We start from the raw sequence: 24,272 nt of genomic DNA on the forward strand, positions 1-24,272 counted from the left end.
ACTTGGAGGTGTAAGGAACGCCCCCTAGATGTCATTTCCTGCTTGTGTGATTGGCTCACTGATTTTTCCCAGAAGTCTACACTAAGATACAAGTCAGATTTTTGTCAACCCCCCCCCCCCCCCCCCCCGCAACAAAAATGTCATTTTTGGGGAGTGTCATTTTTGGTGAGGTGAGACACTCCCAACAGGAAATCACGTCTGCCGATCCTGCAACTTTCCTCATTTGAACCCTGCAGGTGCAGCAGCTGATTTATTATAAAGTCACTCACATTTACTAGACACATTTCTACAATAACAAAGTTTGTTAAAATATTTGCAATGTACCAAGATCACCCAGAGGGGGAATTTTTTATTTTTTTTCCTCAACAGAAGTGGAGTTACTCCTTAACCCCTTTCCGACCAGGCACTGTAGTTTTACTGCTACATTGGTGGGTTGGCTGCGTAGAATCACGTGTGAATTTGCATTTCCAGGTAGGGGGCGCCGGCGCACGCATATTCACCCACCTGGCTGTGCTGTTACTGGCTTCGGCACACGCCGATCACCCGTTCCTAGCCAATGATTTCTGTCCAGGATCCGCTGATCGGCAGAGTGACTGACCGAAGAAAGAGCTTTGTGTATGTAAACACAGCACGCTCCCCTGACAGTGGTGATGTGCCATTCTTTGTTTCCCAGCAAAGCAAGGAATAAAAACCGGCACGTCTTTTAGTAAAAGCACCTCACAGTACACACTTTACATATAGTTAGGCACACGTTTCAACTTTGATTGCCCCTAGATGTTAACCCCTTCCCAGCCAGTGTCATTACAGTGACCGTGTATATTATTAGCACTGATCACTGTATTAGTGTGACTGACAGTTGGCCAGTTTTCACAAAGTGTCAGTAAGTTAGTCATGTCATGTCAAATCAGCCCGATGTGAACAGGGAGTTGGTGTCAGATTGCCTACCGTACTATCACAGTCCCTCTAAAAGGGTCCTTTCACGCGGGCTTTCCGCTCTGCGGACTCCGTTTTGCTCAGCGGGGATCAATCCGCCGATCCCTGCTAAGCAGGTGGGTGACAGCTCCATCTCCGCTTACTTTGCAGAGACAGAGCTGTCAGAGCCCCACTGTTCTCTATATGAGTTCGGATGAAAACGGAACCACCTGTCCATTTTCTTCTGATCCTCAAGATGGACCGAAACTAGGGTTACTGGATTTCACGGACAGGATCGCATAGCAGTGGGTGTCAGCGGAGATATCACTGCTGATATCCGCCGCTCCATAGAGGGTGTATGGAGCATCCAATCGGGTCTGCCTGAAAAACTGACAGGTAGACCTGATGGGAAAGCCTGTGTAAAATGGGCCTTAGGGCTCTTTCACACGGGCGGTCCGATCAGATCCGCCTGTCAGTTTTTTAGGCGGATCTGATCGGATGCCCCAATTAGCTCTATGGGGCAGTGGATGTCAGCAGTGACATGTCCGCTGACACCCGCTGCCATCCGCATCCGATCCTGTCCGTGAAATCCGGACGGATGGAAACCCTATTTTCCATCCGTCCTGGGGATCGGATGGGATTGGATGAGAGCGGACAGGCGGTCCGCTCTCATCCGATTCCCCATAGAGAGCAGCGGGGGCTGTGACACCTCCCTCTCTGCACTGCAAGCGGAGACAGAGCTGTCATCCGCCGGCTCAGCGGGGATCGCGGATCGATCCCCGCTGAGCAGCACGGATCCGCCTACAGAGGCGGACCGTGTGAAAGAGCCCTTAGTCTCTGATCGCCACCATTACCATTTACTAGTATAAAAAAACTTCAGTATATATCTCATAGTTTGTAGACACTATAAGTTTATAATAAACACTTATTGGAATTTTATTTTTATTTTTTTTTATACCAAAGACATGTAGCAGAATACATTTTGGCCTAACTTTTTTTTTTTTTTTTTTTTTTTTTTTTCTCAAAATGTATGAACTGTTTTTCGTTTTATAGTATAAAAAAAAAAAAAGTGGTGAGCAAATACCACAAAAAGCTTGATTTGTGGAGGGGGGGGGGGCTGGGGGATGATTTAAAATTTTGAGTACAGTGTTGCATGACCAAGCAATTACCAGTTAAAATAGCGCAGTGCTAAATGGCAAAAAATGGCCTGGTCATGGATGGGGTAAAGTCTTCCAGAGCTGAAGTGGTTAAGGCCGGTGTTCTAAAATTTTCTCGGACCCGTGAAAAAATCGGACCTCGTCACTTCCGGTGATGGGAGTCTCAAGTGCGCATGCGCATAAGACATTATCTTGGTTTGGTAAACTTATAACACATAGTGGGCAGCTGAATGAGAGGAGGCGGGGCTGAGGTGGGACGGAAGACACCACCGCGTCATCTGCAGAGCTGAATAGAGGAGGCGGGACGGAGGTGCGGCCGTGTAATAAATGCAGGACTTTAGCGACTCTTTGTTTTATTATCTTTACTAATTATCGTATTATTTATCCTTAGGATTTCATTACATTTACTTTAATTGCTAAAGATAATAAAACATAAAGAGTCGCTAAAGTCCTGCATATATTACACGGCCGCACCTCTGTCCCGCCTCCTCCACCAGCTCTGCATATGTGTCCTCCGTCCTCCGTCGCACCTCAGCCCCGCCTCCTCTCAATCAGCTGTCCGCTCTCTGTTATAATTTTGCCAAACCTCGAAAAATGTCTTCTGCGCATGCGCACGGACGACTCCCACCCGCTGTTTTGTGATGCTCTATCACCAGAAGTGACGAGTTCCGATTTTTTTTCACGGGTCTGACAAAATTTTACAACACCGGCCATAGACCATGCAAATTTCAGACTGTATTAATGTTGGAATCCCTTCTGCCGAGAAATCGTCTTCTCCTGGCGGGTAAAGACAGTGATTATCACTAGCAGCCGCTTGCAATAATTGCAAGCGAATCCAGCAAGGCTGGTTGTACCCAAGTTGATCGATCAATCAACTTGGTACATTCAGCCTACCCATTAATGGTTCAAATCTCGGCTAAGTCAGCAGGAATTCAAACCACCTATGGTCAGCCTAAGTCAGGCAAATAGTATCTAGAAGACTTGCAGGGAGATTAGAGGATCATAAAGGCACAATATTGTGCAGCACTACTAAATGGGAAGCACAACCTGTAGATGTAATAAACCAGCATAGCTGCACCCAGGTACTTATATCGTTGCAATCTGTATGTAGACAAAAGGTAATAAAAGTATTAACTTAAAAAAAAAAAAAAAAACCTCATTAAAGTGTTACTAAACCCACAACAGTAAAATCAGTGTGTAAATGCAGTAAAGCATGCTTGTTATACTCACTGTGGAACCTAAGGGGGTAATCTTCCACACTGTGTAAAAAGGTTGTTTGATCCTGTCTTCTCTGATCCTCCCCTCCTTCCACTGTCCCCAATCTATCTCCTGATAGAACAGAGGCTAGGGGACATGCTCAGTTTGGTGTGTATTGCTAGAGATTTTTTCTTGGGAGTGCATGTGATCAGCACAGGGCCAATCGGCACTGTCCATACAGAATGTCAGGGGTCCTGCAGCCTCATAGGACTGTCAGGAGAATGAAAACTCCTCCTACAAGCTTTAACCAGACACTGATAGAAGTCACAAGACTGCTATATACTGCTGATGAGAAAAGATATTTCTCTGTCGCTCATTGACAGACGTAGTCCTCCTTGATTAATATCAACTCGGGTTATACTGCCCTCTACAGGAGTAGGACTAGACAGGAAAGAAAACGTTCTGGCCACACCCTAGGGGCAGTCCCAGAGGGTATATCCTCTCACTTCCTGCTACAGCAAATCAGTTTTTTTCTGTCTAGTTAGGAGTAAGGACCTAGATTCCTTGCTGGGATCTTCGGTCCTGGCAGGATTTTTTTTTTAGAAATACTTTTTTAGACAGCTTTTTTTCTCCAGTGTTCCTGTGAGATCTTCAAGCAAGTACGCTGAAACTGGGCGACGGGCTGGATGTTGAGATCCAGTGGTCACCCCAGTTCAGCCTACGAGCGCGTGCAGGCCCTAGCTCCGTGCTGGGTCGGCCGCGACATAGTGCCACTGGACGGGGACTGACCCTGCGAGTCTCACCTGGACGCCAATGACCAGCAGAGTCACGGCGTCCGTATTGGTCGACAGCCCCCCCACCCCGGTGGAGAGGGGTTCTGTCAGGAGTTGGCGCCCGCCTGGTTCCGGTATGGTGAGTAGAATGTTCCCCCTCTCCCCCTGTCAGGTTTTGTTGGTGGACGCGGGCCCCTCTCTGGGATGGTTGGACACTCAGTTTCTGGGTCTCCCCTCTATCCTATAACAGGTCACAGATCCCCCAATTTTGAGTGTGATTTTGTGAATAGAAACCAGGAGGCTTGGTTTTGGAGCTGACGATCTAAAGTCACTATATGACTGGAAGGGTGACTGAAGTCAGTGGCAGACTACTAAAAGGCATTACCATGAAGATAGAGGTATCCTACCTGTCATAGTGTGTACACAGGCCGATGCCTATGCCTGAGTACTGCAGCCACAGATCGCTATCCCTCCAGAAAGCTGGTCACTTCCACAGGCCGCACAGCCTCCCGCAGTCTCTCTCGATCTCTCGATCTCGATCTCTCGATCTCGATCTCTCGATCTCGATCTCTCTCGATCTCGATCTCTCTCTCTCTCTCAAAAAAAAAAGTTTTTTTCTTGCAATTTTTTTGTTTGCTGGCAAGTGTCTTGTTACATGAACCCTGCCACACATGTATCCCCACCTGATCCCCTCGGGCTGGCCGCAGGACCCTCCAGTACCCCATTTGTGATGATGCATTATCAGCAGTTTTGGAGTCTTTGGTGTCAGGGACGGGGGTCAAGAAGAGCGACCCCCGCCTAACCCTATGTCATCTGATACTTCAGATACGGATTCTGAGCTGGTCATTGCAGCCCCTTTTCTGGGGTTGTTGTCTCGGGTACGGTCTCCTCAGACAGTGAGGAGGACGCTTCTGCCTCCGCCATAGCACAAGAAGCGTTGGTGGAAGCACTAGTTGTCTGTCCGAATCTTGAGGTTACACCGGCAGAGGTAGCGGAGACTCATATTCCTTTTTTGGTACTAGCAAGCCTACCAAAATGAAGGGTTTCCCTTGCTCAAATGGGGTCGTCCGTAAACGAGCCCCTGCTATTTCCAAACGCATTGCTAGGCGCTATCATTTTGAGGAATCCCTCATTGCAAAGATGGACGGTACCACCAATAGTGGACTCACCGATTTCCAGACTAAATAAAGCCACTGTTATCCCGTTGGATTGACAGAATGGGCCCCACCCATCGCTAGGGTGGGGGGACGTCTTCACCGGTTTCCGGATCCAGGGCTTTCCAGAATCCCGGATAAAGGGGTTCGCAAGGTCATATGGTCTGGATACAAGATCGAGTTTCGATCACTTCCACCGGTGCGATTCTTCCCTTCCAATATTCGACATCCCCGGGTCGCTTAAAAAGCTTTGCGGGGGACAGCTTGATGCAACAAGCAGTGGTAGTTCCCATTCCTTGGAGGAGTTCTAGTCGAACCTGTTCACAATGCCCAGGAAAAAGGGCTAGGTGCGTCCAATTCTGGTCTTGGAAGAGATGGAGTCCATCCATACAGTGGTGGCCTCCCTGCATCAGGGGGATTTCCTGGCGTCCATAGACCTTTAGGATGCCTATCTTCATATCCCCATCTTCGCAGATCATCAGCGTTTTTGTTGCTTTTCCCAAAGATCATCCCTGGTTCCCACCAGGAGACTGAACTATCTGGGCCTAATTTTGGATACATCCTTGGCAAGAGTGTTTTTCCATGCGGAGAAACTCCAGAAGATTCAGTCAATGATTCGGATGTTGCTGTCCGTCAACTGGCTGGGATTGATGGTCGCCTCTTTAGAGGCAGTACAGCTTGCCCAGTCTCGTACCCGAATTCTCCAAAGAGGAGATTCTTCTCATATGGAATCGGAATCCCGATTCCCTGGACAATCTGATCCGATTGAGCGACCGGACCAGGGAGGCTCTGGTCTGGTGGCTTCGGTCTCCGATGCTCAGCCAGGGGAAGTCATTTCTTCTGATAAATTCCAGGTTACCGATAAATGTGTTGGAACTGAGAGCGATCAGACTTTGTCTCATTTACTGGACCGAGCAGCTCCAGGGCAGTCCGGTTCGGATCAAATCGGACTATGCCTCGGTCATGACTTATGTCGATCACCAAGGGGCACCAAGAGTGCCCTGGAGGCCATAGAAGTGGCCAACATTCCTATTGGGGGAACAGTTGTTCCAGTTCTCTCCGCAATATTTATCACGGGGGTGGCCAGGCCGTTAAAGCCAGCGACTGTAAAGCACGATGGAAGATCGGTCCTTGAGATTTCAGCCGTCCGATTCTGGATCAGGAGGAATAGTCTCTTCATCCAGAGGTATTTCACCAGCTGTCCCTTCATTGGGGCACCCCGGAGATGGATCTGTTGGCAGGTTGGCTCAATAGGGCTCGCGCCCGCGATCCTCTAGCGGACGCAGAAGACGCGCTGAGCGCCCCGTAGGGGAAGTATCAGCTACTGTATGTCTTCCCCCTTCTCAAGTTACTGCTGAGATTTCTCCGCAGGATAGAGGTGGAGGGAACTCCAGTTATCCCGGTATTCCGGGCTAGCCTCGTCAAGCCGGGTACGCCGACTTGGGCAAGACTAGTCGCGGACGCTCCTTGGAGACTTCTTCTCAGGGAGGATCTGCGGTCTCAAGGACCGATCTTCCATCGTGCTTTACAGTCGCTGGCTTTAACGGCCTGGCCATTGAGACCCAGGTACTGAAGGACAAGGAATTGTCAGCTTCAGTTATTCCTACTCTAATTAAAGCAAGAAAAGCGACTTCCAGCAAAGTCTATTATCGCACATGGAAGGCTTATATTGTGTGGTGTGAATCGTAGGAGTTTTCCCCCCACGTACCTATTCGGTGACCCGAATCTTGTTTTTTTCTGCAAAAGGGGGTTGAGCAGAAACTATCCTTGAGCACTATCGAGGGTCAGGTTTCAGCGTTAGCAATCTTCTTCCAGAAGCCTCTGGCTACTCATTCCTTGGTGCGGAATTTCATCCAGGAGGTGCAGCACTTGGCTTCGCCAGTGCGCGCGCCCTTACCACCCTGGGATCTTAATTTGGTGTTGTCGGTTCTTCAGAAACCTCCCTTTGAAAATATCAGGGAGATTCCCTTGCTTACATTATCCCAGAAGGTGGCCTTCTTGGTGGCTATCACTTCTGCACACAGGGTGTCAGAACTGGCTGCATTATTGTGTCATTCCCCATATCTGGGGATTCATAGGGATAAGGTAGTTCTTCATCCGAAGTCATCTTTTTTTTTTCCTAAGGTGGTTTTCAGACTTTCATCTGAATGAAGATATTGTGCTACCTTCCTTGTGTCCTAAGCCCAGTCATCCTCGGGAATGTGCGTTGCATTCCTTGGATGTGGTGCGGGCAATCAGGGTATACCTGAAGACTACGGAATCAATTCCGTAAGACGGATTCACTTTTTGTGATCACGGATGGCCCCAGAAAGGGGTTGCCTGCATCTGCCGCAACTATCTCCAGATGGATTAGACAGACGGTGGTACAGGCTTATTCTATTAAGGGTCGGAATCCTCCGTTCCCTGTTAAGGCGCACTCCACTCGAGCGCTCAGTACTTCCTGGGCCTACCGCCATCAGGCGTCAGTGGTCCAGGTGTGCAAGGCGGCTACCTAGTAGTCGGTGCATACCTTTACAAAATTTTATAAAGTTGATGTGATGGCATCGGTGGATGCCTCATTTGGCCGCAAGGTTTTGCAGACCGGAATTTGAGGAGACCGGTGGTCTACCTCGAGGGTTTATTTTTCCGTTGGAATTTCTGTTGAGTCTCATCTTTTGATTGATGAGCCTTTTAAACTTATAGTTGGCACTGGTTGGGCCTTCTAGATTGGATTTTGATTTCCATTTTCCCACCCCTCATTTGTGGCACTGCTTTGGGACGTCCCGAGTTGATATTAATCAAGGAGGACTACGTCTGTCAATGAGCGACAGAGAAAAATGGATTTTTGTAAAATCTTACCGTAAAATCCTTTTCTCTTAAGCTCATTGACAGACGTAGTACCCGCCCCTCTGTTTTTGAGTTGGGTTGGGTTAAATTCTCTAAACACTGCTTTGTGACATAACTGATTTGCTAGAGCAGGAAGTGAGAGGATATACCCTCTGGGACTGCCCCTAGGGTGTGGCCAGAACGTTTTTTTTCCTGTCTAGTCCTACTCCTGTAGAGGGCAGTATAACCCGAGTTGATATTAATCAAGGAGGACTACGTCTGTCAATGAGCTTAAGAGAAAAGGATTTTACGGTAAGATTTTACAAAAATCAATTTTTAGCAGTTTATATTTATTTAAAAAATTGCATTTCCATGTTGTGTACTGTGGGAGACCAGATATAGTCTCCTGGGTTAGGTAACACTTTAAGCTTTTACAGGTATATTTTATAGCTTAGATACCCTTAACCACTTTACCACCGGAGGATTTTGCGGTCTTACGTCTGGGCCACTTTTTGCGATTCGGCACTGTGCGACTTTAACTGACAATTGCGCGGTCATGCAACAGCATACCCAAACAAAATTTACGTGCTTTTTTCCCACAAACAGAGCTTTCTTTTGGTGGTATTTGATCACCTCTGCGATTTTTTTTTTTTTTTTTTTTTTTTTTTTTTTTTTTTTTTTTTTTTTGCGCTATAAACAAAGGGCAACAATTTTGAAAAAATAACAATATTTTTCACATTTTTTTTATATGAAATTCCCCTTAATAAAATGTAAAAATATAAATTTTTTTATCATTTTAGGCCAATTTTGTTTTCTGCTACATATTTTTGGTAAAAAAAAATCGCAATAAGCGTATTTTGATTGGTTTGCGCAAAAGTTATTGCGTTTACTAACTAGGGGAAAGATTTCTGTCTTTTTTTTTTTTTTTTTTTTTTTTTAAACGGGACTGCGACATTGCGGCGGACAGATCGGATCCTTGACTGACATTTTTGACACTTTTTTGGGGGTACCAGTGACATTACTACAGTAATCAGTGCTATAAATATGCACTGTTACTGTAGTAATGACACTGGCAGGGAAGGGGTTAATTTTTATTGGTGATCAAGGGGTTAATGTATGCCTGGTGCTTACGTGTGGGGGGAGGGGACTATGTGACACAAGGACAGATCGCAGGTTCACCTATGCCTGTCACTTAGGAGATCCGCCTGCTTGTGTTTACACAAGCAGGCGGATCGCCACACTCGATTCCCCGACGATCGGGGAAAAGCAGCGGCGATCGCCGCCGCTCCTCCCCTGGCCCGACTCCCGCTGTGACTTAATACAGCCGGAGCGAGCCTTTGGCGCCGCGCACCGCCGAGAGAGGGGAATGTCTAGCGATGTAGGTCTACGTCGCCAGACGTTATCGAGCTACTTTGCCACAGTAGAGCTCTAGTGAGCAGCGGTAAAGTGGTTAAACATAATGAACCGGTTTCAGCAAAGCACATACCTTTACAGAAGAGGGGGGGGATGCTTACCTCTTTTGATGCCCATGCTGCGTCTTGATGCGTTTTTGGAGCGGATTTCATTTTGATGCATGTAATGATTTTTAATGGCTGAATGCACACCCAGATATTCAGCATCTAGGTGCATCCAGTCTAGCTGCATATGCAAGAGATAGGTTTGTCCATGGTTTTATGCAGCTTAGGAGAAATTGAGCATAAAGGCTCAATCACATAGTGTACACCAGCATTTCTTTTTGGCAGGTATGCACAGGTGTGCGTTTTAAGCATGGCAGCTGTTTGCATGTAAGCGCACATCCAAGCAGTTACATGTGATAAGAGACAGATGATCAGCCCTGGACGCAGGCCGCTTGTTTCCAGGGTCCCTCATCTGTTCTTAATTAAGAAATCAAGGATTCATCAGCCCTGTCTAGGAACACCAAACATTAAATGGAGCCAAGGAACACAACTTTCAGTCACTGCAAATCTAAAATAAATACGCTTTATTTTTTTATCGGGTAATGTTTTTGGGGTTAATCTTATTTAATGTTCAAATCTTTATTTCTTTCGTCCATTGACGGACACAGCTCCTTATCTTCTTGACAGTTGGGTTATGCTGCCCCCTACAGGAGTAGTACACTAGGCAGGAAAAAGCTTGACTACGCCTATGACGCCTATGAGGCAGTCCCAGGGGGTATACACCCACTCTCCGCTATAGGCATTCAGTTTTTTTTGTCTAGTCAGGAGTAAGGACCTAGTTCCCTGCTGGTCCTGGGAGTTTTTTTTTTTTTTTTTTCTTTACATGGAACTTTTTTCCAATCTTTGCTGTTTTGTTGCTGTGAGAATCTATCAACTGCCGGACTGGGCAACGGACTGGCTAATCTAGATCCGGAGGGTCCCCTCGGTCTGGCCAGCGCACGCAGGCCTCACCCCCGCGCTAGGTCGGCTGCGACATAGCCCCACTGCGCGGGGGCTGGCCTGCGAGTTAATCATCTCGCGAGGACACTTATGACCTGGCCTCGGCCTGAGTCACAGCGTTCCTCCTACCCAACAGCCACCCCTATTCCGATGGAGCAGTGGTCTGTCGGGCATAGCCCACCCTGTTCCTGGTATAGTAAGTAGCTGTCATCCCCCCCAACCCTGGAGGTTTTTGGGGTGGACGTGTGCCCCTCCCTAAGACGCTCGGACCCCTGAATTGCCCTCCTTTCCACGCAGCATCCTTCCCTTCTCGTGGTCCTCTTCTGACTTGTACCCCCCCCATACCTTCTGGGGTGTCGGACTAGTGATGGGGGGGGTGCGGACGGTCGTCCTTTGGGAGGGGTCAATACCTGGTGGGGGCTCCTGCCAGGGCCCCTCTTTCTGCTGGGATTTTGTTTAGTGCTCCTAGGGTCCCCCCTGGGCCCCCGGGAGCTGTGAAGTGTCGCCATTTTCTTGGGGCCTTTTGTGCTGGATTGGCTGACTCCTGGATCTTTCTCTTCCTGATCGCCGCATGGTGTGTAGTTTTGTCTGGTGCTGTAAGTGCCTGATCAGTGGTGGTGAGTCTTTTTGTGGGGTTTGCTCTCCCTCTCTCTGCTATAACAGTGGTGAATTGATGCTCTGTGCTTGGCCCTGTGGTGCCGCCAGCACGGTGGGGGTGTCCTTAGCAGTGTCAAACTTTTTTTTTTTTTTGTGGGTCCCCCTCTTCACTAATGGGAGTCCCTGGAGCACATTTCCCCACCTGATTCCCTCTGAAAGGCTGCTGGGCCCTCCGGGTCCCATCAATCCCTTACTGCACTGACAGCGGTCCTGGAGTCCTTAGTGTCAAAAGTGGATTGGGTCCTGGTAAAATGGGCTAGCAAAAAGCGTCACCCCGCCTTCACCCGCTTCATCTGTATTATCAGATCCTGTATCTAATTCGGTTGCCGTGGATGCAAGTTACCCTTCTGTGTCTGCGTCCACGCACTGTGCATGCTCAAAAAGGGAGGAGCATTCCTCTGATCCTCGAGCCGCGCATGAAAAGGTGCTGGTGGATGCACTGATTGTGTCCGTGCGTGAAAATTTGAATGAGGATGTGCCCGAGGCGCCGGTCCTTTTTGGCACCCACAGACCCGCCAAGGCGGCGAGGGTGTTCCCTTTCGTGTTATCCTTATTAGAATTCCCTGCTTTAAAAGTGGACGGTACCATCTGTAGTGGACTCGCCGGTTTCCAGGTTAAATAAAGCCACTTAACCACTTGCCGACCGCCCGCCACAGATCTACTGTTGTAGGCTGGCTCGGCTGCACGAACCATCGTATGGGTACGTCGGTTTGCGAGAGAGCTCCTGGGGGGCGAATGGCGCGCGCCCACCCCCAATAGGCAGCGGGGATGCCGATCCACAGGACCGGCGGCAGCGATTGCCACCGGGCACTCGCGATCGCTTACTGTTGAGAGAGAACGACGGTCTGCTGATGTACACACAACAGACTGTTGTTCTCTCTGAAATGATCAGAGCGCCTGTGATCCTCCTATTTAGGATCACAGGTCTCTGTTAATTTCACAAGTTCCTCCCCCATACAGTTAGAAAACACCTGCTAGGCTCACACTTAACCCTTTGATCACCCCTGGGTTAACCCGTTCCCTGCCAGTGTCATTATTACCTTAACAGTGCATATTTTTAGCACTGATTACTGTAGTAATGTCACTGGTCCCCCCCAAAAGTGTCAAATGTCAGTTAGGGGTCCGATCTGTCTGCTGCTATGTCGATGTCCCGCTAAAAATCGCAGATCGCCGCCATTACTAGTAAAAAAGACATCTCTCCGCTAGGTTGTAGACTTGCTAACTTTTGCACAAACCGAACAAAACATGCTTATTGAGACCTGCAGACAAGGCTTCCTCTGCATGAAGGGGTGCCCTTATCTGAAATCTGGGGTGGGGGGTGGGATGTCTTCGCTGGTTTCTGGACCTGTGGACCTCTGGTAAGACAAGTGGGTCCACAAAGTCATTTGGTCTGGCTACAAGATCGAATTTCAGTCTTATCCTCTGGAAAGGTTCTTTCCTTCTAACCTGCGCTTGTCCCTAGTTCGCTTATGGGAGCTCTTGGGGCGGTGCAAGACTTGTTACTTCAAGGGGTGACTGTTCAGGTTCCGACTTTGGAACGTTTTCAGGGGTTTTACTCAAACCTGTTTACAGTTCCCAGGAAGGAAGGCAAGGTACTTCCAATTCTGTACCTCAAGGCGCTAAACAGCTTTGTGCGGGTACAGAATTTCCGAATGGAGTCCATTTGCACGGTAGTGGCATCCCTACATCAGGGGAATTTTCTCGCTTCTATCGATTTATCAAGGACACCTACCTTCCCATTCCAATATGTGCCAGTCACCAGCGCTTCCTCTGCTTTTCAGTGGGCGAGGAGCATTATCGGTTTGTGGCATTACCCTTTGGTCTTGCCTCCGCTCCCCGGGTCTTCACAAAAATGTTGGCCCCGGTACTAGCATTGTTGTGACAGCGGGGGAATTGTGGTACTGGGGTACGTGGAAAATCTTCTGCGAGCGGAGTCTCCGACTGCTCTGATGGACAGCTTTGAGATTACACTGCAAACTCTTAGGGAGTTCGGGTTGATTCTGAACCTTCAGAAGTCTGCTCAGGTGTCCATGAGACTGGACTATCTGGGTCTGACTCTGAACTCAGTCTGACTCTGGACTCAGCCTCAGCCAGAGTGTTTCTTCCTCTGGAAAAACTCCAGAAATTGCAGGAGGCAATCCAGCTTCTGTTGTCCAGCAGATGGTCATCCCTCCGGGCTTGCGGGTGCTGGGCCTGATGGGGTCTACCTTCGAGGTGGTTCAGTTTGCAGAGATCTCGTGTGAAACTGTGCAAAGAGAGATCCTGGTGAAATAGGGCAAGAATCCTGTCTCTAGATCATCTGATCCTGTCGAGCCGGGGTACGAGAGGGTCCCTGATCTGGTGGCTTTGTTCTCCGACAGGGAAAATCCTTTCCCCCCCCCCCCTGTACTGGACGGTTGTCACCATGGATGCCAGCTTGTCCGGGTAGGGGGGTGTCTTCGGCACAGATTGTGCTCAGGGGGTCTGCACTCTAGAAGAGTCCAGACTGCCGATCAATGTACTGGATCTCTGAGCGATCAGACTTTGTCTGGATCATTGGACAGTTTGCCTTCAGGGGTGTTTAGTACACATTCAAACAGTGCCATGGCCTATGTCAATCACCAAGGAGGCACAAGAAGTGCCCTGGCGGCTTGTGAGATGGCCAGTATTCTAAGGTGGGCAGAACGATTTAGTTCTAGCCCTATCTGCTGTATACATTCCAGGTATGGAAAATTGACAAGCAGATTATCTCAGTCGATAGGCGTTGGACTAAAGGGAATGGTCGCTCCATCCAGAGGGGTTTCATCGGCTGTGTCTACGACTCCCGAGGTGGACCTGTTGGCCTCGTCTCAACAGGAAAGTACAGAGGTTTGTGACACGGTTCCGGGATCCTCTAGCGGATGCCACAAACCCCTTCATGGCTTCTTCGAGCCAGTATCGTCTGCTTTACACCTTTCCCCCTATCAAACTTCTGCCATGACTCCTGCCCAGGATCAAAGCAGAAGGGATTCCAGTAATTTTGGTGTCTCCAGACTGGCCTCGCCGGTCTTGGTATGCCGTTCTGGTATGGCTGGTCGACACTCCTTGGAGATCTCCTCTCAGGGAAGATCTGCTGTCCCAAGGGCAAATCTTCCATCCTGCTTTAGTCACTGGCTTTAACGGCTTGGCTGTTGAAAGCCAGGTGCTGAAGAATAGAGGTTTGTCTGAATCGGTGATTCCTAGACTTGTAAAGGCTAGAAAATCTACCTCTAGGAAGATCTACCATCGTACTTGGAAGACGTACATTGCATGGTGAGTCTCTTGGGGTTCACCCTTGCTCCATTTCGGTGGCTCGGATATTGGCTTTCCTCCAACAGAGTTGAGCAACGCCTGGTCTTGAGTACCATCAAGGGCCAGCTTTCAGCCTTAGCGTCTTTTTTTTTTTTTTTTTTTTCAGGTGACCTCCAGTTTATGGTTGAGCTCTGTTCCCGGGTTGGCTAAGGTTTAGCCTTGGGATTTTTTTCTTGCTGTTCCCACCCCCCATGTTTGACACTGCTTTGGGACATCCCAACTGTCATGAAGATTCTGGAGCTGTGTCCATCAGTGAACAAAAGAGTGGGATTTTTGGCTTACCGTAAAATCCATTTCTCTGATGTTTGGACACGGCACCCACCTCTCTGGAGTTAGTTTTCTTCTGACTGCTTGTAACAAAACTGAATGCCTATAGCCGAGAGTGGAAGTATACCCCCTGGGACTGCCCCATAGGCGTAATCCAAGCTTTTTTTCTGCCTAGTGCCTAGTTACTCCTGTAGGGGGCAGCATTTTACGGTAAGCCAAAAATCCAATTATTTATATACAGTACAATCTTCGGTTTCACAAATAAACATTTAATGCTTGGCATAGGATTCCCAGCAATGAGTGCTGAAAGACTGCACAGCAGGAGCAACTTGATTTGGGGCTGGCTTTGTCTAATGGAAATTGAATCGAATTTCGATCCATGTATGGTCTAGCTGCTTGTATTGATCGGCTTGTGTACAACCAGCCTGTTGGGTTTTTACCCAAATAATCAGTGGCCCTTGCTATAGGCAGCCACACTAATCATTGTATTTTGCCAGTGGGGAAGGCTCCCTACTTGCAGTACAACAGCTGACACCTCGAACGTGTGGATGATGGGGGATAGGCCTATTTTTGTGTTTTTTTTTTTTTTTTTTTTTCGTTCAACCTGAAAATTATGTATTGCCTCCGTAGTAGTGAGTCCTCTGATACTACTGATCAGAGTGCATATGTGCAATCCAAAAGGAGAGTTCCTATCAGACCAAACAAAGTATTTAGTATTGTGGACATTTTCATTGTTTTGGCCCCCACTTCTGTATTTCTACACTTTGAGCCCCAAGGATCAGTTATCTAGTCCTTGTGCAATTTGCAATTTAAATGCAAAGTTCTGTAAATTTAGTCAGCTGTCTGTGAAGATACGTCTCTAGTTAGATGATTTCCAATGTGATTTTTTTCATGCGATTTTTTTTTTTTTTTTTTTTACACTCACTGGACCAAAGTCGCATTAAAAGTAGTGTACACCAAAGTAGTGTAGGCACCTTTTCAAAATCACTGCGACTTAAGTTGCACCGATTAGAATGGGTGTGATTTGCAAACAATGGGCTGCAACTTGTCCAGTCCAAAGTTGAATAATAAAGTGTGAATGGGCCCTTAGGCCTCTTTCACGCAACAAAAATGTTCCTGCGGTTGGATGGACAGGTGGATGCAAATAGTTACTGTCCCTGAGCCTGTACAATGGCAGGCCAGCGGTGGCTGCAGCTGTCTACAGGTGTTCAGATGTAATGGGTATAGCCAGTGATTACCTGTGAATAGGGACAGATGATCACTCCTGGACATAACCGGTTTGCATCCAGGGGTGATTATCTGTCCCATCCAGGGGTTATAAATCTGTCCCATCCAGGGGTCCAGGGGTGATCATCTGTCCCATCCAGGGGTGATCATCTGTCCCATCCAGGGGTGATCATCTGTCCCATCCAGGGGTGATCATCTGTCCCTAATCGCAGCTCTTGTCAAAGGAATGCTCGTGTCTGAACACAACAGTAAGGAGTGAACTGGCCTTAAAGGAATCCTGCACCTTACTCCGGTAGGGCCACAGTAGCTGTTGCCATAAATAGACATGCTGCTGCTGATGTAGCTCCAGTGCACTAGATTTCCATAATCCCACCACCCGACTCCATTTTTGGCATGCAGGCAGGGAGTGTGCACCGCACGTGTGCCACAGGAAGTGTAATAAAAAGATTGCTAAGGGACATCTCCTTTGCCAAAAAGTTCTACTTCCCCAGCAATTTTATTTTCAGACCTCCGTTTTGCCTAAAAGATAAATGTGGGATGCCATTGTTGGCCTCTGCTTGTGAACATGCTAGGTGCTTGGCTGCCCTGCTGTGATTCTATCCTGGAGCTGGCAGATCAGAGACTGATCTGGCTGCTTTCTTGTTCCAGGTCGATTATTGAAAGTATTGACACCAGAGACTTTGCCAACGAGCATTTTCATTGGAGGTTGGTGATGGCAGCCAGTCTGTGCAGATTCCCTTTAAACTGCACTATTTAACCCCCACATGATGAGGCTTTACCTAGCTTATTGGCCTGGTGACAAAGCATGCTGCACTCTCAGAAATATTCCATCAAATTGTGTTCCACTTTGTGCAGCTGACAGCTTCTGTCGGCTTCCTCTGCCTTCACTTTCACTGTAGTTATTCTGCTATTTTAGGAATTTGAGAGAAGTTGCTGCTCTGCATTATGTATAGCCGGCTCAAGGCTAAGCAAGGCTCTGTGAGGTGAACTTTCAGCAGTCTGTAAAATCCAGTCTATGCATCCACTTAGGTGCCAAATGCCATGCCTGACTGGGAAATGGAGGTAGAGGAAGCCCCATAGAAATTGAACTACAAGGTGTAAAGGTGGCCCATGTGTGCAAAAGACTAAAACGCCCCCAGAATTCCCTGAGTGTAAAATGTCAAAGCTTGCCTTATAAATACATGTGTGTTTTCACATGCAGCCAAGTGACTGGGGCTTTGGTTAGCACCACTGGGCCTGCACATGAGGAAATGTGGGGTGTCCCCATGTACATTTTATAATTATAATCTATAGGTGGAAACCAGGTAATTATTTTTAGCCACTTTTTTTTTTCTTTGTTTTGGTTGAATGAGAGAAAGCTAAAACTCCTGTTAGGTTTTACGGCTATCTAGCAGTGTTGGAGAGATTTTACCTTTTTGTTCTGGGGACAGTCTTTTACTTGGCAGGAATTGCAACAGGGAAACCCACCATAAAAAGCGCACTGTGGTTCTAGTCTTCCCCTATTTAACCTAAAGAGGTGTTAAACCCAAAAGTAAAGCCCCGTACACACGCACAGATTGTTGGCCGTAAATTGTTGGCCAACGTCCGATCGGCCGATTGTCGGCTTGTTAGTATGATGCTTCCGACAACCAACTGCGAATTTTCGGCCGAAAAAAATCTGGTGTGCATGCTATAAAATTTTTGTTGGCCAACAAAGAACGGCCGATTGTTCCTCAGTCAGTACAGATTTCGGCAGAGAAAAATCAGGTGAGCAAGACTGGGCATGCTCAGAGAAGAAAAAACATGGAAAGTCAACCATCACATGACATCACTTCTGAAGTTGGTTTTTGTTGGCCAACAAAAGTCCAGTGCAAGTCTAGAGCACATTTCAACCAACAAACACTGGACAAAAGATGGCCGATCGGTTGGCCAACAATCTGTGCGTGTGTACGGGGCTTAAGCCTTTATTTTATTGCAGCTTACCAATTCTTAGGCTCGGTTCACACATCTGTGATGGCAGAGATCGTATGTGACACTGCTCTGAAAATCACATGCAATGTCGGTGCGATGCAAATTCAGCCATACAGCCATACAGATAGTATGGCTGAATTTGCATCTGATTTGGCACAAACAAGCACAGGACCCTTTTTTTGAGTCTGCAGCAGAATCGGATCGCATGGTGGTTCACACCTATGCGAGCCAATCCATGCCCGAATGTCTGATCGCACTGCGATATGTGAACTGATCTGGGGTTGTCGTTAACTTTGAATTGACACCCCCAGCGATTCACATATGGCAGTGTGAACTGCCTGTGTTGGGAATGTGATGCACAGTAGATTCGCAGGGTTCCCACATCGCATAAGTGTGAACCAGGACTTAGATGTGATGTCTACATTTTTGTTTTTCTATTTTACTCTTTCCTTTTTTATATTCACCCCGTGATCTGGCCAGCAAGTCTGTTTTCAACAGAGCAAGTTGTCCTGCTGAAGTAGAGGGTTGAGCATCTAACACTCCCCTGACAATGCTGATGTCCATAGGTGTCTCTGTTGCTCCTTCATCCAGAGTGTAGGCACCCTAATGCAGGAAACAATATTGGCCAGGTCATCAGGTGAAAACAGAGGGGGAAAAAAAACCCAAAAAATACACCCACTACACTTTGATTGGTACGCTGCAATATATTACATCTTTAAGTTTTAATACCGCTTAAAAAAAAAAAAAAAAAAAAAAAAAAAGGTAAAACTTTAATGAACTAAAGGTTTTCCCAGGATGGGAAGTGAGGGAAAGTTTCTTACGGAGCCCCAGACGACAGTAAAACCTGACAGATTTTGCCCTTAGATATAGATTAAGCAGATGATGGGGTTTTCCTACATTGGGCTTCCTCAAGTCTATTACACCTCTTTGTCATTAGATGGTGTGGGCTAATATCTGCATTCCTCCAGAGCTCTGTAATGCCTCGTTTCCACTGAGCGGAACGGTTCAGTTCGGTACAGTTTGGAAGGGTTAGAATGGTCTGGTCTATTCAGGTGAGCGTTTCCACTGCAAGTCGGGCCACCAGGGACCATGTGGGGTTTACACCAAATGAGGTGTTTGTTTTGCTCTTTCATTTGACGTAAGCATTGAAGTTTTCCTGTCCGCCAACCAGTGGAATCTATCGTGTGACGCCAGTAGCTCCTTACCGTACCATACCATTTCCTATGGCCCTACATCTGAAGCAGGACCAGGAATGGTGCGGTTTGGTTCGGTTGTATGGGCCACTTTCATAATGGAAACACCCAAAATAGCGCACCATACCGATCCGAACCGTTCCGCTCAGTGGAAACGAGGCATTATATGACCATTGACACACAGTTGACCAGACTGTGCCTTGGATTACATGACCAATGCCTAGGCCTTGATCATGTGACGATCTACCAGATAAAGGTCAAAGGCAGCCTATAGAGATCTCTACTGACCCAAGTATAATTATGGAGGGCAAATGTGTATACTGTATGTGCTTTCATTGTAGGTCTTGTGTTAAGATGGTTATTTTTACTTTTCATCTTGGCTTTAGATTCTTTTAGTTTTCTGTAGCATATAAGCTAAGAGCTTCTCATAGACCTTGACCTCAGAGTCTGTTTTTGACGCCATTCTAAACTCCAAGGGTTCATTCATTCCCACAAGCCTCCATGCTGATGTGCATTGTGTGTGTGTGTGTGTGTGTGTGTGTGGGGGGGGGGGGGGGGGGGTCAGTGAGAGAGGTTACCCCATCTCATATTGTTTACTTTATTATAACTTTGTCAAAAGGTGGCACTTTTATGTTTACTCACCATGGCGTGTTGCGGTGTGCTGGGACGAGTGTGTACTAATGAAGGAATGCTGCACCCCTATGCAGGGATTTGGGGTCTTGTAGGAAGCAATTGTATCTGTGGACCTTTGTGCTGTGGGAATGATCCTATAAAGGGTCATTATATAGGGTCCTATATAGGGTCATTAGCAGATGCTGCTATTCAGATTTGACAGGACAGGTTTAACTCATGCAGTTGGTGATTTTCCCCTCTCACATCTCCACCATGCCTTCCATCCCAGGCTAAATCTGAACATCTGCCGTACAACTTTTCTGTCTAGGGACCTGGCGGGCGGCATAGATGGCACAGGGTGGTCTGATTGTGTGCAGAACCACAGACTTCTGATCATTGCTGAAAGGAATATGCCTGCTATAGTCTTTTATAGGTTTAATTTCGGTTGGTAAATGTGTCTTGCCTTTTGCAGTGCAGTTTTCAATCAATTTTTGCTTTGCGCTTCGCCTTAATGAGGTTGCTCGGGGTAATGTCACATGAACGAACAGTGACAGTTTGGTGAAGGCACGCCAGCCTCGGGTTGCTTATGACTTTATCAAGTTGCTCTTTGTGAAATAGCTTTCCCTTTGCACTGATTAAATTCTAACCGAACGTTGTCACATTTTAGGCATGCTTGTATTGGTACCATTGTTTGCAAAGACAGTGATGATTTTACAATCCAGTGGATTGGGTGACATCTGTGCCTCATGCTGTGTGTGAAGATAAATGCACAGCCCAATCATAGCTGAGAAGACCCCACCTCCCCCCCCCCATTTTCTATACTGTTATTTATGTCAGTGGCAGTACCTCTTTGCGGCCACCGGATGGCTCCTGGGAGCATTAAGCAGCAGCAGTGTCTGCTGCGGCCACTGGAGGGAACCTGAGTACCCCTTGTATATTTATCTTGGCTGCAGTCCCTCTGTCACTGTCAACAGCAGTACCTCCCTGCTGCCACTGGAGGGAGAATTTGTCAGCAGCAGTACCTCTGTGGAGTCACTGGGGGGAGCCTGAGCTCCCCCTTCTAAACTGTAAATGTTTGTCAACTGCAGTGCCTCTGTGTTGCCGCTGGGGGAGCCCGAGCTCTTCTATAATCTTTAATGTTATTTATGTCAACTGCAGTGCCTCTGTGTGGCCGCTGGGGGAGCCCGAGCTCTTCTATAATCTTTAATGTTATTTATGTCAACTGCAGTGCCTCTGTGTGGCCGTTGGGGGAGCCCGAGCTCCCCTTCTATACTGTTAACGTTGTTTATGTAAGAGGCAGTACCTCTATGCAGCCACTAGTGGGAGCTCGAGTTCCCCCTTCTATACTGTATATGTGATGTCAGCAGCAGTGCCTCTGTACAGTCACTAGGGGAGCCTGATTACTCCTGTATGTTTATGTTGGCAACAGTGCCTCTGTGTGGTCACTGGGGGAGCCCGAGCATTTCTTCCATGCTGCAGTATCTCTTTATGGCCACTGGGGAAGCTTGGGAGCATCTTTCAGCGGCAGTACCTCTGTGCGGCCACTTGAGGGAGCCTGGGAACCCTGCCTTCTACATTGTGTAGATTTGTCAGCGGCAGTACCTATGTGTGGCCACTGGAGGGAGCCTGGGAACCCTGCCGCCTTCTAATATTGTATATATTTGTCAGCGGCGGTACCTCTGTGCGGCCGCGGGGGGGAGCATGGGAGCATTTCTGTCGGCTCCCTCTCGTACACTGTATATGTAATTGATGTCAGTGGCAGTACCTATGTGCGGCCACTGGGTGGAGCCTGGGAGCAGCCGCCTCCAGTGTCAGTCTCCTCCTCTCCACGCTTTCCTCCCTCCGATCTCTCCGAGTCTCCTCCTCCCCCCTCCCTCGCAGTCTTCCTCTCCGTCCGTCGCTGTGACGGCGCCATTTTGCCCCTCTCCTCCCCAGGATCCAGTGCAAGATCCGGGGGGGTGGAAATCGCCGCAGTCGCCCCCCCCATCGGCCCGATCTGTTCCTGGCACGTGGACAGAGGGGGCTCTCCGCACATTCTGACCCGGGGGGGTCCTTCGAATTCTTCTTCTAAAAACTCTTTATCTTTTTTTTTTTCCCCCCCATCACAGCACATTTTTTTAAAAAAAATTTGCTGCCCCCCTCTCACGTTTCCTATTGCCCCCCCTGAAGGGGGGGAGGGTAATAATAAAAGGAATTGGTCACCTGACTGAAGATTTAACCCCTGCAGGGGGGATCCTGTGAACTGGACACTCACCTCCCCCCCTCGGGGGGGTCATCCTGTGTAAGTCTGACTTTTATTTCCTTCTCTCCTCCACCTGGAAGAGTTAATGCCCCCCCCCCCAATTTAAAGGTCCTCTTAAAGGGCCCCCTATACTAGTAACCCTTTCCATGCCACCGCCCTGATCCTGAGCAGGAAAGGTCTATTTATTTCTATGGTGTGTATGTGTGTGTTATATATTGGGGGTTTGTATTGATGATGTGTGTCATGTGACAGATGGGACGGTGAGCGCTAACGTTTATATTTCCCACACATACGGACACTTTACTAGTCTGCGCTTGTGTATTAATGAGGCTGCAGCGTGCTGACCCCCCCCCCCCTCCCCCTTCCCTCCCGGTATTCACAACCTGACATTGTTTTCATTACGTTCTCTTCCTAGCCTGACCCCATTCCTCCCCCCCCCCCCCCATAGTTCTTCCCAATGCTGATCACACTTTTCTGGTCTTCTCTGTCTTCCGCATATCACTCTGTACCCCTCACCCGCCCCTCTCTCTCTCTCTCCCTCTCCGCTCAGGTCCTTTGTGTGCTGCCTTCATCCTTCCTTCGTCCTCTTTCCCCCCTGGCTTCTCCTTCCGTCCTCTTCCCCCCCGGCTTCTCCTTCCGTCCTCTTTTACCCCCCGGCTTCTCCTCCTTCCGTCCTTTTACCCCCCCCCGGCTTCTCCTCCTTCCGTCCTTTTACCCCCCCCCCGGCTTCATCTCCTTCCGTCCTTTTACCCCCCCCCGACTTCATCTCCTTCCGTCCTTTTACCTCCCCCGACTTCATCTCCTTCCGTCCTTTTACCTCCCCCGACTTCATCTCCTTCCGTCCCCCCCCCCCGACTTCATCTCCTTCCGTCCCCCCCCCCCGACTTCATCTCCTTCCGTCCTTTTTCCCCCCCTACTTCATCTCCTTCCGTCCTTTTTCCCCCCCCGACTTCATCTCCTTCCGTCCTTTTTCCCCCCCGACTTTTTCTTCTCCCCCCCCCCCCCGACTTTTTCTTCTCCTAACGTCCTCCCCCCCCCCCCCCCTTCTCCTTCCGTCCTTTTACCCCCCGGCTTCTCCTCCTTCCGTCATTTTACCCCCCGGCTTCTCCTCCTTCCGTCCTTTTACCCCCCCCCGACTTCATCTCCTTCCGTCCTTTTACCCCCCCCGACTTCATCTCCTTCCGTCCTTTTACCTCCCCCGACTTCATCTCCTTCCGTTCTTTTACCCCCCCCGACTTCATCTCCTTCCGTCCCCCCCCCCCGACTTCATCTCCTTCCGTCCTTTTTCCCCCCCTACTTCATCTCCTTCCGTCCTTTTTCCCCCCCCGACTTCATCTCCTTCCGTCCTTTTTCCCCCCGACTTTTTCTTCTCCCCCCCCCCCCGACTTTTTCTTCTCCTAACGTCCTCCCCCCCCCCCCTTCTCCTTCCGTCATTTTACCCCCCGGCTTCTCCTCCTTCCGTCCTTTTACCCCCCCCCCGACTTCATCTCCTTCCGTCCTTTTACCCCCCCCCGACTTCATCTCCTTCCGTCCTTTTACCCCCCCCGACTTCATCTCCTTCCGTCCTCCCCCCCCCCCCCCCCCGACTTCATCTCCTTCCTCCCCCCCCCCCCCCCGACTTCATCTCCTTCCGTCCTTTTTCCCCCCCCCGTCTTCATCTCCTTCCGTCCTTTTTCCCCCCCGTCTTCATCTCCTTCCGTCCTTTTTCCCCCCCCCGACTTCATCTCCTTCCGTCCTTTTTCCCCCCCAACTTCATCTCCTTCCGTCCTTTTTCCCCCCCGACTTCTTCTTCTTCTTCTTCCATCCTTCCCCCTCCCGACTTTTTCTTCTCTCCCCCCCGACTTCTTCATCTCCTTCCGTCCTTTTTCCCCTTTTTTCACCTTCAATGCTTCCTTTCACTGCGCCGTTTTTTTTTTTTTCTTTCCCTCCCAGTAATTTAATTTTGGCTGCAAGCCTCACCTGGGTTTATAGGAACCTGTTTCCCCTCCCCCTCCCCATATGTCTGTCCGTGGCAAGGTGAGCAAGGAGCCTCCTATCTGTGTGTACATTCTCCATCCATCCCTGCACCTTCCAACCATTCCTACAACCTCCTTCTACTCGTAAGCTGAACCATTCCTTGGATTTGGGTAACAATGTTGGCGGGGGCATTGATTGCTGTGCCGTCTCCTTTAAGCTGACCATTCACTCTACAATCTGACTGTACAGTCTCCTTTAAACTGACCATTCACTCTACAATCTGACTGTACAATCAACTTGAGATTTACAAAGACATACAAACGCATACCTAATCTATCCAATCACACAGGGCCTTTTAGTACATCAATATAAAAGCTATAGTACAATCAGATTGTGTAGTGCATGGACATCGTTGGACGTAAATGTAATGGGCCATACACACTATAAGATTTTCTGAAGACTTTT

At 48.5% G+C, this 24,272-nt stretch overlaps 1 protein-coding gene across 5 annotated transcripts in view; it reads left to right on the forward strand.

Moving 5' to 3' along the window:
* The window catches only part of KANSL1 (KAT8 regulatory NSL complex subunit 1), a 233,457-nt gene that overhangs the window by 58,362 nt on the left and 150,823 nt on the right, over window positions 1-24,272 (forward strand). For 2 of the 5 annotated variants that reach the window (XM_082271985.1, XM_082271989.1), the window contains exon 1: window positions 21,732-21,890. The exons of the other annotated variants lie outside the window; for them this stretch is intronic. The gene's annotated coding sequence lies outside the window, so the exon portion shown is untranslated. Of the gene's footprint in view, window positions 1-21,731; window positions 21,891-24,272 lie in introns of those variants that run through there. 5 annotated transcript variants of the gene reach the window in all.

This window comes from Pelophylax lessonae (assembly GCF_965119305.1).
Source record: "Pelophylax lessonae genome assembly, chromosome: 11".
Lineage (NCBI taxonomy): Eukaryota > Metazoa > Chordata > Amphibia > Anura > Ranidae > Pelophylax > Pelophylax lessonae.